Source organism: Callorhinus ursinus, unplaced genomic scaffold, assembly GCF_003265705.2.
Source record: "Callorhinus ursinus isolate GAN/ISIS: 27379988/994484 unplaced genomic scaffold, GSC_fseal_2.0 scaffold24, whole genome shotgun sequence".
Classification (NCBI taxonomy): domain Eukaryota; kingdom Metazoa; phylum Chordata; class Mammalia; order Carnivora; family Otariidae; genus Callorhinus; species Callorhinus ursinus.
In genome coordinates, this window is record NW_027397086.1 from 23,552,229 (window position 1) to 23,566,913 (window position 14,685).

Consider the following 14,685-nt stretch of genomic DNA (forward strand, 5'->3'; position numbering starts at 1 on the left):
TTATCCAAAATTTTTTACCTAAATATCTAAACAATTGTCTGATTCAAAATGGCTCCTTTAATAAATAATCAATTCTTATTTATGTTATGGTCTTACATTCTCTTCCATTGACCTATTTTACTCTTGTGTCAACACAAAACAAGAACAACTAACATGTTTTGGGTACTTCCCATGTACCAGCAATTTGCTCAGCTCTTTATTTACACTATCTCATTTGATCTCATGCTTTACAGGTGAGAAAACTCGGGAGTAGAGGGATTAAGTAACTGGGTCATGATCACCTGCCTAGAATCCAAGTACTCTACCTCCAACACCTGACATTATGACTACTATGCTAAACTGCAACACATAATTGACTGCTCTATGTTAAGTTTTATTATATTAGTCTCTCCTTTGTTTATTACTTAGAATCATTTTCTCAAGTCCCTCTAGAAATGTACATAATTTTTACTCAGATCATGTTTGTCCCTCCAGTTTATTCAAGTTTTACTTTAAAAATCTCAAGTTTTATAGTATTCTTGATTTCAATTCCACTTATTTCTTATTAGGGTTATTTCTAGGTATTTTTTATTTGTTGTTACTATACTGAAGGGATGTTCTTCCCATTGTGTATTTCTAACTGGTTATTGTCAACACTTGGGACAGCTATTGGTTTTTTATACTTACCATATACATACCCCTTATTAATACTTTTAGTTGATTTTCTTGGTTTTTGTATTTTATCTCTTTTCAAATAATTATACTTATTTTTGCTTTATGGTTTACTGCACCCGTCAGAACTTCTAGAATACTGTTCGTAGCAATAGAAGTCTTGCTAATGTGTTCCTGAAGTAAGCAGAAAATCCTCTAGTGTGTCATTGTCAAGAATGATATTGGCTGTTGGTTGGTTCGAAACAGTGGGTCTTGTTGAAGATGTAGTTTTCACTTCCTGTTTTTTAAAGGAATAGATGCTGAACTTTTTCAAATGTTTTTTGAGCATACTATTGAAATAACATTAGGGTTTTTCTTACTGAAAACCCTATTTTATTTTTTAAAGCACATTTGAAAGATTTATTTACTGATTTTAGAGAGAGCATGGGAGCAGGGGGAGGGGCAGGGGGAGAGAGGAAGAGAGAGAATCTCAGCAGACTCCCCACTGAGCATGGAGCCATATGTGGAAATCGATCTTAGGACCCTAAGATCATGACCTGACCCAAAATTAAGAGTTGGACGCTTAACTCACTGAGCCACCCAGGCACCCCCTGCATACCTATTTTAAACAGAAAAATTCTAGACTATCCAGTAAGGAGGTAGATCTAAGTTTGGTCCTGGATTGTATGTCAGCTCTCAGGAGTCAGGAGTCCCCCCAGGTCAGGTACAATCTGTTCTGCCACAATGTGTTTCTTTAACACACATTATCTCACACACGACTGGTAACAGATGAATGATATCTGCATAATGAAGTCACATTGGCTCCCATGTACTTTCCCCCAGCATGTTAATGTTTCCGAGGAATCAGACACAAGTTTTCTCATGATTATTAAAGAGAAAGCCTCAGCAAGAAGACCTTAAAAGGGGGAAAAAAGCTGAAAAATCTACAGAAGTGATTTACTTTTAAGGGGTGGCTGATTCATTGGCTTCAAATACGACATTTTCCATCTTTTTTTTTTTTTTTTAAGATTTTATTTATTTGTCAGAGAGAGAGCACAAGCAGGGGGAGCAGCAGGCTAAGCGAGAAGCAGGCTGAGCAGGGAGCCCGATGCGGGACTTGATCCCAGATCATGACCTGAGCGAAAGGCAGACGCTTAACCAACTGAGCCACCCAGGAGTCCCTACACTTTCCATCTTCTGAACTATCTGGGGCAAAACTGTAAATGCAGATGAGGAAGCTGCAAAGACATTTCTCCCTGTTACAACCATGGATTAATGAAGGCTATATGACCTGGATCAGATTTTTAATTTTGATGGAAAGGTCTCTATTAGAAGCAAAAACCCTCTAAGACCTACTTCTCTAAAGAAGAAAGCCTGAGCACTGGAGTGTAAGGCTACAAAGAATTTTCTCACTGCTATACTGGATGCAACACCAGTAAACTGCACTAATTTCTTAATACTTCTAGTAGGACTACTACTTCTGTTTACAGAGTTCCTTAGTTTTAAGTGTTCTTTCCCAACTCCATTTCTCCAATCAGCTTTGTTGGTTTGAGTGCTTGATTTTGCACAACACGAGGTTGTTTAACTTTTAAATTGTTGAGGTCTTAGTTTTGTTCTGTTTTTGTTTGCTTGTCTTTTCCAGGTTCACCTATGTGGTGTGGCTGCTGAAACATCTGTATTCCAGACCCATCGGGTCTACTGCAACCTGCTTAGCACACCGAAGCCCACTTGAGATGTGAGGTTCTTTTTTAACCCAGTCAGCTAACAGACACGAAGTACTTGCCATCAAGGAATTTAAGATGCTTGATTTAAATATTGAAAAGTTAAAATTATTTGTCATAGATGGAGTACCTGCAGCAAAGAGAGAGGGCATATGCAAATTTCCAAAGTACATTCAAGCAAGGGCGGTGGCCACACCAGGCCTCATCGTCTCATTCACAATGCACACAGACCCCCCACCAAAAGTCCTGATCTTCTCCCACACAACCTGCTCCACCAACCGCCTTCCCCATCCGTGCAAACAGTAACTCCACCTTCTCAGGTGTTCAGACTAAAAACCTGATGGCCTCTTTCTCCACACCACATATCCCACTCATTAAGAAATGCTGATGTCTCTTATCTTCCAAACATGTCCAGAATCTGACCATTTCTACCACCTGGTTCAAGCCACTATTATCTCGTACCTGAATTACAGAAACAGCCTTCTATCCGCTTCTATCCTTGTCCCCTCAACACTAGAGTCAATAAAATGAAACCCTTTTCATCGGAAATCCAGATCAAAACCCCACAATGGGGTGCCTGGGTGGCTTAGTCGGTTGAGCGACTGCCTTCGGCTCAGGTCATGATCCTGGAGTCCCGGGATCGAGTCCCGCATCGGGCTCCCTGCTCAGCGGGGAGTCTGCTTCTCCCTCTGACCCTCTTCCCTCTCGTGCTCTCTATCTCTCATTCTCTCTCAAATAAATAAAATCTTTAAAAAAAAAAAAACCCACAATGTTTTCCAACCTCACTCAGAGCAAAGGCCAACTGACAGGATGGCTGACCATACGTGAGGTGCTCTGGTGCCACTCACCTATGAGCTGTTCCCTCCCCTCCCCACACCCGCAACCGTGATGGCCTCGCTGTCCCTCTCGTCGCTTGGGCTTGCGTCCAACTCCTGACGTTTGCACTTACTGTTTCCTCTGCCTAGAGCAGTCCTTCCCTGGGTACTCAAGCTGGCTTGCCCCCTCACTTCCCTTAGGTTTTTGCTCAAATGTCATCATCTTAGTGAGGCTTCTCCTGACCACCATTCTGTATATTGTGCGTGTGCACACACATACACATACATACACACACACACACTCTCTCCCTATGGCCCCTCCCTTATATTCTCCATAGCAGCATGTATCTCCATCTGCTAAACTGTATATTTTACTTATTTGGTGCACCTTCCCTGTCCACTAGAAAAGAAGTCTGGTGCTGTCCTGTCTCCCCCATACCTGCAAGAGTCGCTGGCACACAGAATGTACTGAACTCAATTACTACTTACTGAATGAATGAATCAGGTTCACTGCATGAAGTGATGAAGGAAGTGACAGCTTGTAACTCCAGGTTATGGCCTTCACCATCACAAATGCAAGGAATATTTGGAAGAAGGTGAAGCAGTGCACAGAAGTTTCCTTTACTTTAATGCAGGCATATGGCTAGGCTGTGAAAACTTATTTAAGAGATTTACTGAGCTGCTTCCTCAGATCAAGGACACTTGAAATTAAAGGGCTTTGAGTGGCTCGACTTGTCAGACCCCCTGGCGACTCATAAGATTGTCCTTCCATGATGTGACAAGACAATTGAACACACCAAAACGCAAACCGCAGGGGGGAAAAAAAACCCAGAGCACTACTGATATGACCAACAAAATACAAGTGTTCTGCGTCAAACCAGACATGTGAATCTAGCCCATGGAAACTGCATTCATTTTCCACAGCTGATGAACCCCCACACTCAGTGGAATCACTGAATTTAAAAATCAGAGAATCTTATCAATTAATCTCAAAAGAATATTTGTGGTTACCTCTAAAGTGCATCCTTCAGGGACAGGCCTGAATTATCAAGCATTTGTCCCAGTGGCATGGCTGACATTTTCATGAACAAAATGCAAGAGCTGAAGGCAAAATTTAACCAACAGTCAATATTTAGGACAGTCTGAAGATGAATCTACAAGCTTAAAGTTATCCTAAAACTTCTGACATGTGCTCAATTCTGGAATGTGTTTACCATCCCTGATGCTGTAAAAACATACTCTTTTTCATGAAAGGGCTGGAATTAACACTGGAGCTTTACATCTGTGATGTAACCTAGAGTCAGGACAAACTGAAATATGCCTGACTATATACCCGATAGCTGTAGAGTATGGTTGTTTCTTAAATGCCACTTTCTTATCAATACATAAAGAATGCTACTTGACTAGTTCCAGGCCTGTAACCTATAACTTCACAGTTTAGGGATCAACAAGTTTATTAAATTATTTTTCAAAATGATTTCAAATTAATTCTGAAATCTTAATTTCATTAATCTGTTTTATATCATTATCAAGAATTTTTTAAAAAAGGAATTTCGGGGGTGCCTGGGTGGCTCAGTTGGTTAAGCGACTGCCTTCGGCTCAGGTCATGATCCCGGAGTCCCGGGATCGAGTCCCGCATCGGGCTCCCTGCTCAGCGGGGAGTCTGCTTCTCCCTCTGACCCTCTTCCCTCTCGTGCTCTCTATCTCTCATTCTCTCTTTCTCTCAAATAAATAAATAAAATCTTTTAAAAAAAAAAAAAGGAATTTCGGAGTGCCTGGGTGGCTCAGTCAGTTAAGCGTCCAACACTTGGTTTTGGCTCAGGTCATGATCTCAAGAGTCCTGGGATTGAGCCCTGTGTCGGGACCCCCCACTCAGTGAGGAGCCGGCTTCCCCTCTCTCTCCCTCTGCCCCTCTCCCTGTTCGTGCTCTCTCTCTAGAATAAATAAATAGGGGCACCTGGATGCCTCAGTTAAGTGTCTGCCTTGGGCTCAGGTCATGATCCCAGAGTCCTGGGACTGAGCCCTGCTCCCAGGCTCCCCGCTCAGCGGGAGTCTGCATCTCCCTCTCTCTCTGCCCCTACCCCTGCTCCTTTTCCCTCTCTCTCTCTCTCTCTCTCTCTCGCGCTCACTCTCTTAAATAAATAAATAATTTAAAAATTTTTAATTAAAATAAATAACCTCTTTAAAAAATTAAATAAATCTTAAGAAAACAAGAATTTAAACCTCATATGGGCCCACATATAGGGTGGATTTCAAATTATACACAGGTTTTCCCTGCTATCCAAAAGTTCAATTTACCAAAGAATTACATTAGCTCTTATTTTCCTCAAATGGAAGAAATCCGAAGAGGATTTTCGTCTTTATGAAATGGTAATTGTTTGTTCAGCATCTCAAGCTTACAAAAGGTTTCATGGGAATCCTCTACTTTTGGATAACGGAGAAGCCACAATTCATTACTTCAAAAGCGTAGGTGCTTACTTTTCAATAAGGACAAGGTAATGAAATATAAGGAACGCCTGAGAAACTGTCACAGACTGGAGGAGTTAAGAAGACATAACGGCTAAATGCAGTGAGGGATCCTAGATTGGATCCCGGGATAGAAAAAAAAACAACAGTGGAAAAACTGGGAAAACCCAAATAAAGGCTGTAGTTTAATTAACAGTATTGTACCAACATTAATTTCTTAGTTTTGATAAATGTATCAATTTTATGTAAGATGCTAACATAGAGGAAGCTGGATGGAGGGAACACAGGAACATTCTGTATTCTTTGCAACTCTTCTGTAAATCTAAAATTATTTCCAAATAAAAATTTAAGGGGCACCTGGGTGGCTCAGTCAGATAAGCACCTGGCTCTTGATTTCGCCTCAGGTCATGATCTCAGGGTCCTGGAATCAAGCCCTGCGGTGAGCTCTACACTGACTATGAAGCCTGCTTGAGTTTCTGTCTCCCTCTGCCCCTCCCTCTGCTCAAACACTCTCTCTCAAAAAAAAAAAAAAAAAAAAATCTTCCAGACCTATTACAACAAAATACAAATACCCCAAAACAAATGAAGGGAAACCACCTCAGATAATAACAGCAATCACATTTACATGGATATGAAGTGATGTGAAGATTAGAATAAACCAATATTTCAATCAAAATTGGGTATAAAGGCCATTGTAAATTTGGAAGGGATGGGCGCTTGGGTGGCTCAGTTGGTTAAGAATCCAGTTCTTGATTTCAGCTCAGGTCATGATCTCAGGATCATGGGATCAAGCCCCACGTCAGGCTCTGCACTCAGTGGGGAGTCGGCTTGAGATTCATTCTCTCTCTCTCTCTCTCTCTCTCCCTCCCCCTGCCCCTCCCTACCCATAATCTCTCTCTCTCTCTAATAAATAAATTTAAAAAATAAATAAATAAGTAAAAGCACATAGTGGTTGTTTCTATGTGCTGGAATTATAAATTATTATTTTACCCTAAACTTTTCCCTACAATGAGCACATAAAGATTTTATAATCTGAACAATAAGAATTCATACATTTCGGGGGTGCCTGGGTGGCTCAGTCATTAAGCGTCTGCCTTCGGCTCAGGTCATGATCCCGGGGTCGTGGAATCAAACCCCACATCGGGTTCCCTGCTCAGCGGGGAGCCTGCTTCTCCTTCATCTCCCAGCTTGTGCTCTCTGTCACTATCTCTGTCTCTGTCTCTCTCTCTCTCAAATAAATAAATGAAATCTTAAAAAAAAGAGTACATACATTTTGGTGTTAGTGCATATAATTTTGAGGTTGAAATAACAGGAGATTATTCCTGTTCCTGCAAGGTCTCACATTCTTGTTCCCCCTTACTCCCCCCTGCCCCCAACTGGCACTGGTTTGGATTTTGATCAGTTCTTCCCTTGTCTGCTGCATCATCAGCCAGTCTTCCCATACCCCTCCAATCATCTTCAGTCTAGTTTTCCCATTCTTATGTTATTTTCCTAAAATTCAGGTTACAAGATATCACTTCTGTCAAAACAAAACAAACAAAAAACAAAACTCTAATGGCTCTATTGTCTAAGGAAGAGGCAATAATATTCTAAGGATGAAATGACTCACTGGAACCATAATTTCCAATTTACCTTTCAAGGCTTAGCCCACTGAGTCCCAAAGAGACTAAACCCTTCCACAAACTTAATAGTCACCTTCAAGTTTCTTCTAAGGGTTTTCATTACCAAAATTACTTTAGCTAACATTTACTGAGTGCTTATTATGCACTAGGCACAATGCTAAGAGATTCACATGTTATTTTTTCCCAGAGTCTTCTCATTAACCCCTAGGGATAAGTGGTACTAAAGGAAGAAAAGTCAGAGCTACTGGCTAATTTTCCCAAGTTTACCTGGCTAGTGAGTGATGGTGTAAGACACTGAACCCCAATCTCCAAGTTCCAAAGTCCAAACTCAACACAATCTTCTTTCAAACTTCTATCCTTCCATCAGCCCCAGAATGCTAGTTTCTGATACCATCCCTAATTCCTCCAGCTGGAAATGATAATCTCTTCCATGGACCTACAAGACTATTTAATTTCCTTTTGTAGATCTATTCCATCCTTCCTTGTATGTAGGTAACAATACATATGCCTCTGTTACCCAATTAGATTCAAGCGCTTTGAAGATGGGAACAGCAAAATGACTATCTTTCACAACCTGGACCCCCGATAATACCATGGGGTGGTAGTACTCAGTGTCTACCAAAGAAGAAAATCATGTTCAAAGAAACTTAGATTTCTATTTAATTCCTTCAGTTATACACACATACATGTTTGAATCTGAGGCACAAAGAGTTTTTCACACAGTACAAAGAACACTGGTTTTGAAACTTGGCAAACTGTTTACAAACCCTGGCTCGACCACAAAGAAGCTACTATCTGACCTTGAGACAACTCATTTAACCAATGTGCCCTTAATTTCTCATCTATAACATTGTGAGACTAATGATAATACGTATAAAATACATAGCACTACATGTAGCCAAGTAAACTGATAGCAACCTATCAAAGTAAGTCGATAAATAGTTAGGTGTTACTGTTATTTGATTCTGCAATATGTTAATTAAATTCTGGGCATGAGAACTTGCTCAGGGCCTCATTTCTATGCTTTTAAAAAGTCAGTATTTCTGTAGGTAGATGACATGGAACACTTAGATAGCACTACTCAGGCTAGTGAGATGATTATATGTTAAGTGTTCAGAGATGAGACTGATCAGTATAGACTAAAGAGAAAGACTTCTGTAAAGGAAGGAATATGAGCTGGCTCATCGGGACAGAATTGGATAGAAGGGAGAAAAACTCCGAACAGGGAGAACATCATAAGTAAAAGCAGTGTGGCAGGAGTAAGATGCTTATTTGAAAAGGCCAATATGCCTCAAGTACCATCTTGCTCAGTGGACAAAGACCATATGAATAAACTGAGGGCAGAGTCCAGAGGGAATTTTGAATCGAATGCTGGTGTAAAAGATACACAGCTCAACAGGATAAACGTGGGAAAAGGAGAAGCTTCATACTGCTCATAGGAAAACATCCAATAAAATGAGAATTAGGGATTTATCTAACGAATGCATGAAGAGTTTGTTATAATGAGCATAAACAAAACCTGATGGATATATTGTTTTTATTAGCCTTGTTCACTATCGTTATCTCTAACCTCAAAGTCCGTGTTCCTTCCCTACCCTATCTTTCAGCACTGTGAAACATATCTGAATGCATAGAGAAATAATAACTTAGAAAACTACCATATTCATTCACATGTGGCTGTGGGTGTGGATAAAACACAGAAGGGTTGAGGGTTCCTTACAACTAAAAAACGCTATCAGATTCTAAAGACCCTCAGAGCCAGGAAAAGTAGTTTATTATTAATATTACTAAGAACAAAAAAAATTAGGCACATTCTGTTGAGGGAAAAACAAAAACCATAATTTTAGAGTAATGGCAAATTAGTTAATGAACTATGATATTGTAGGTACAATGGTTTGAATTATTACTGCTCTGGGACTGCAGGTTAAGAATCAGACAATAAACACAGAACATAATACTTTTTTGCAATGGACTCACATCTTCAAGACTCCCATTGCTTGAATGAAATTTACTCAGTTGAAATTTTACACACATCATCCACCATGAAATGATATAAGAGCCTAGCATCCTGAGTTTACATACGGATTTTTCAAATCAATGGGTACCTGTTCAATCAGAACCAAAAAAAAAATTTTTTTTTTCAGAAAAACCTAGTTGACAAGTATTAATAAAAGCAAAATGTAGTCGGGCGCCTGGGTGGCTCAGTTGTTAAGCGTCTGCTTTCAGCTCAGGTCATGATCCCAGGGTCCTGGGATCGAGCCCCACATCGGGCTCCCTGCTCCGCGGGAAGCCTGCTTCTCCCTCTCCCACTCCCCCTGCTTGTATTCCTGCTCTCGCTGTGTCTCTCTCTGTCAAATAAATAAATAAATAAATAATCTTTAAAAAAAAAAAAAGGCAAAATGTAGTCCACTCACCTCCATAGTCCATATTGACTATGCTGACAATAAGGAATAAAACCTCCACCTCTAATTCATCAACATTTTATGTCTTAGAAATAAACTTTGGTTGACTCTTACTCTAATCAAAGTTATCAGTATCAGTTCCAGTTTACACCAAATGAAGAAAGCCTTTTTGAGAATTATAATGTCACTAGTGAAAATACAGGAAAATTACAAAATTAAACATGCTGAATGGAATTATTTTAATATGTAATGTGGTATATAAAATATTTTTCTTTTTTTAACGATTTTATTTATGTATGTATGTGTGTGTGTATGTACTAGAGAGAGAGAGCACGCGTGCATGCAAGTACATGAGCAGCGGGAGAAGCAGGAGAGGGAAAGAACCTCAAGTAGACTCCCCGCAGAGCGTGGAGCCCCATGCGGGTCTTGATTTCACAACTCTGAGATCATGACCTGAGCCAAAATCCAAAGTCGGATGCTTAACCAACTGCACCACCCAGGTGCCCCTTTTCTTTCTCTTACCCATTTTCATGCACAGGTCACAAGAAAGGCCAGAGGCTCTGAATTTGTCTATAACCCTCTGCAGATGGGGAAGGCTCACTTTCAGCATGTGGACCAGCCACTGCTACAGAAACTGCATTTTTTTTTTCAATTGGCCACTAGGCCACTCATCAACCTTAAGTGGGATTTGGGACACCTAAAACACAGAGGAGAAAAAATAACCTAAGACTTGCGTTCTAATTCCAGGTCATTCGTTTGCTAAATAATCTTAGACCTCTGACCTCTATCAACTGGTTTTCTCATCTATAAACAGGACCATTATACCTAACACAGGATAATTCATAGTGGCTCCAGATTTTCTTCTCGGAGGGAAACAGAAGTAATCCCCTGATTGGAAGGGGGTATGTGAAGATGCCCCTGTACAGCACTGCACTGAAGATTATGAAAATATTAACTGTCCTATCAAGAAGGGGGACTTGGGGCGCCTAGGTGGCTCAGTCGGTTAAGCGTCTGCCTCCTGCTCAGGTCATGATCCCAGGGTCCTGGGATTGAGCCCCGCATCGGGCTCCCTGCTGAGCAGAGAGTCTGCTTCTCCCTCTCCCTCTGCCCCCTCCACTGTTCATTCTCCCTCTCTCAAATAGAAAAAGTCTGGCCTTCTAGATCTTGGGGAGATTAAATCTTATCAGAATTCAATTCAACTCAACATTGAACACCTATTATGTGCAAGCTACTAGGTAGGGTGCTGTTGAAGACAGGAAAAAAAAAATTAAGAGATCCTCACCTTCAACTAATATATAAAAAGAAGAAAATAATTCCCACACTAAGAATATAAAAATATTATGAGAGAGAGTACAGAATCTCCATAATCCTGAACCTTCCATTTAAGGTCACAATCTACCTTTCAGCCAGACCCCATACTACTGATAAACACATAGTCCAGTCATCCCAGACCACTTCTGCCAAACACACTGTGCATTATGCCCTTCTGTGCTTCTGCTTGCGTCATTCCTACAGGCCGGAGTTCCTTTACCTATGTCCCACTGAAGTTATTACTCATCATCAAGACCAAATTCCATCCCTTTTGCTTCACAAAGCCCTTCCCATGACCAGTTAGAAGTAGGGTGGTGATTAAAAAAAAAAAAAGATACCATTGAACAGGAACGTAGAGGAAGGGAGGAATGAAAAATCTGTACCAGAGAAGCTATGAGATAAATATAAGACAAAGGATTTGCAGAATCTTCTAGAAAACCAGCATCCCATGCTACACAGAAAATTAACAAGTCTAACAAGTTTCAACAGGAAGAATCCAAGAGGTAAGAGAAAGCTTGTCAAGATTACAGGATACTGGGGCAACCCGGCTGGCTCGGTCAGTAGAGCATATGACTCTTGATCCCAGGGTCATGAGTTTGAGACCCACACTAGGCAGAGAGTTTACTTAAAAAAAAAAAAAAAAAAAAAAAAACGCATGATACAAAAAGCCTACCAGCAGAAATCTGAGAAATGTTTTTAGGAAATATGAAACCCAAGGAGTTAGAGCCACAGTTGGTCTTTTTATCTATTATTCCGACAGGACTAGGAAGCACGTGGAAAATTAGTTACACAAATGGCATCAAAGAACAGAATTTAGTATTTTACAGTTTAAGACACAACTCTACCAGCAGGAACCTTATTAAGTCTGGAAGAATGACTTTGCTCACAGACTGGCCTATCTCATCAAAAGGGCCTTGAACTAATCACAGAGAGGTAGAAGGCATGATGTAAACTGATACTATAATGCCTCATTCATCCAACACTGACTGACCACCTCCGAATTGCCACAGCCTGGTGCCACACTGAGGGATACAGCGTTCAACCAACCAGACAAATCCCAGTGCTTGCAGAGCTTATGGAGGGAGAAAGCCAGTAAATATATGTAAATAATTTCAGGTGATGATCAGCTTAAAGAAACATACAATCAAGTAAGAAACAGCCCATGACAGGGTTGGGGTAGAAGGGTCATCTCAGAACCGAGGGGGAGCAAGGCTGACAAATCTGAGGGTACGGTCCAGATGAGAGAAGAAAAGCAAGGCTCTGACACGGAAGGATCTCAGCATGTCTGAAAACAGTGAATCCGGCCAGAACATAATGAACGGAAACCCGTAGGAGGGGAGCTGAAGAGGTAGGCAGAGCCAGATCGAGGCAGAAAGGAAGTCTAGATACACACTTCAGTGTGATGGAAGGTACTGCAGGGTTCTAGGCACAGGGCAGATGGGATCTGAGTTTGCTTTTCAATCACGCAGACTGCTGTGTGGAGAAAGGAGTGCAGGCCCCTCAGCACAAGACAATGTAGGCTCAGACTAGGGTGGTGGCAGCGAAGTTAGCACATGCCAGACATGATACATAAAGAAAGACTAGAGGCAGTCTAAGGAGAGAATGTGGCAGGGGTAAGGAAGTATCCCAAATATGACCTCCAATGTCAAGATAACACGTGCACAGGATGGGCCGTGCACAAACTTCACCGTTGGCACTTCAATGCTTTCTTCCCCACCAGGTAGTGAGCTCCATGAGAGCAGGGGCTGTCTTTTTCTTTACTATAGACCCAAAAGCCAGCATAATGCTTGCAACACCAACAGGTACTCTGAAAAAAGACTTTTTTTTTTTTGACAAATCTTGACACTTTATTTTTTTTTTTAAAGATTTTATTTATTTATTCATGAGAGACAGAGGGAGAGAGAGAGAGAGAGAGAAGCAGAGGGAGAAGCAGGCTCCTAAGGAGCAGGGAGCCCGATGCAGGACTCGATCCCAGAGTCCTGGGATCATGACCTGAGCCGAAGGCAGATGCTTAACCATCTGAGCTACCCAGGCGCCCTTTTTTTTTTTTTTTAAAGATTTTATTTATTTATTTGAGAGAATGAGAGATAGCACGAGAGGGAAGAGAGTCAGAGGGAGAAGCAGACTCTCTGCTGAGCAGGGAGCCCGATGTGGGACTCGATCCCGGGACTCCAGGATCATGACCTGAGCCGAAGGCAGTCGCTTAACTGACTGAGCCACCCAGGCGCCCCAGATCTTGACACTTTAAACACAAGTGAGAAAGTATACCCTTAGAAGTATCAGCAAAATTTAGTAGGGTGAGACTCAACATGGAGCTGGAAACACTGAAGCCCAATAGGTGAATAGGTGAGGAAGTCCAGAAAGAACCCTAAGCTGTTTCAAACACACTCACTCAAACATTTATGGAGGGTCTTCTATATCAGACCAATGCAGTATGCCTTGAACACAGGGAGATAACACACTGCCTTATCTCCCAGGGGAGAGTTCACACCCTGGTCATCCAGACAAGTACATGCCCTCCACAATGGCAGAGAACCAGGGGGAAACATGTTAGCATACCCACTTTTAGAAAGGAGAATAACGTGAATGTCACAAACTTTGTGATTGAACATAACTTCAACTCAGTAAAATTCTAGCGCAGATTAACAAAAGAGGGTTTGGGGGCTCTCAAGAAGAGGTATATAGTAAGAGCCAGCACATATACCTGAACAAGCCATTCCTGGTTAATGTCATGTCCTTGTTTGACATTAGGAGAACAGAGATTGGGAAACATATGATACAGTGCTCGCTTCGGCAGCACATATACTAAAATTGGAACGATACAGAGAAGATTAGCATGGCCCCTGCGCAAGGATGATACGCAAATTCGGGAAACATATGATACAGCTGAATTTTACTAAAATGTGTTGATCTTATCTATCTCTGAAGATAAGAGATGGACTCAAATAAGTGTCAAATATATTTGGAACTGCTCAAATGGTTGTGTGTGTGTGTGTTTTAAGTAGGCTCCATGCCCATCATGGAGCCCAACATGGGGCTTGAACTCACGACCCTGAGGTCAAGACCTGAGCTGAGATCAAAAGTTGGACACTTAATTCACTGAGCCACCCAGGCACCCCAGAACTGCTCAAATGGTCTTGGGAAAAGAGCCGACCAACTAAAGAGAGGTGTTGAAAAGAAATGAAAAATATTTTTAATAATAATTAAACAATAAATAATATCAAGGCTAAAAGATAATGACACAAGTGTTTTCCAAAGGAAAGAGGCCAGTGAACCCCACAATTAACAAGCCCTTTCTCAAATGAATATGAAGACATAATTGGTTTGCTGACCCAATCATCAGGAATAAAAACTTAATAAAATAAAAATAATAAAAAATAAAAAGAAAGGAATAACAAATATACTGGATAATAAAGTCAGAATTCCAAAAGTTCAAGAAAGTCTACAAAACTGGGCAAAAACCAATAGCTTTAAATTTCCTAGGGAAATTCAAGTTTTGTCCTCATGTTTTAAAAATCCAACATTATAGAAACATCAGGACAGGAAAAAAAGATGTCTTAGGGCTTTTGGTAGACTGCAAGCTAACATAAGTGAAGTTATTGGAAAAGCTCATTCCACCTTGGGCAACATGAAGAATCCAGAAGGAATGACTTAGTCTAGTTTAGTGAGCTCCTTTCTGTGCACCACACTTTAATGAAACTGTTAAACCAGAACTCAT

The 14,685-nt window shown here is 41.0% G+C and overlaps 1 protein-coding gene and 1 non-coding gene across 5 annotated transcripts in view; one reads left to right on the forward strand and one right to left on the reverse strand.

The window, feature by feature from the left end:
- The window catches only part of SLC44A1 (solute carrier family 44 member 1), a 199,009-nt gene that overhangs the window by 163,584 nt on the left and 20,740 nt on the right, over nt 1-14,685 (reverse strand). The gene's annotated exons all lie outside the window — the stretch shown is intronic.
- LOC112836797 (U6 spliceosomal RNA) lies at nt 13,749-13,855 on the forward strand. Its single transcript, XR_003211566.1, has one exon. It is a non-coding gene; the product is annotated as a U6 spliceosomal RNA (small nuclear RNA).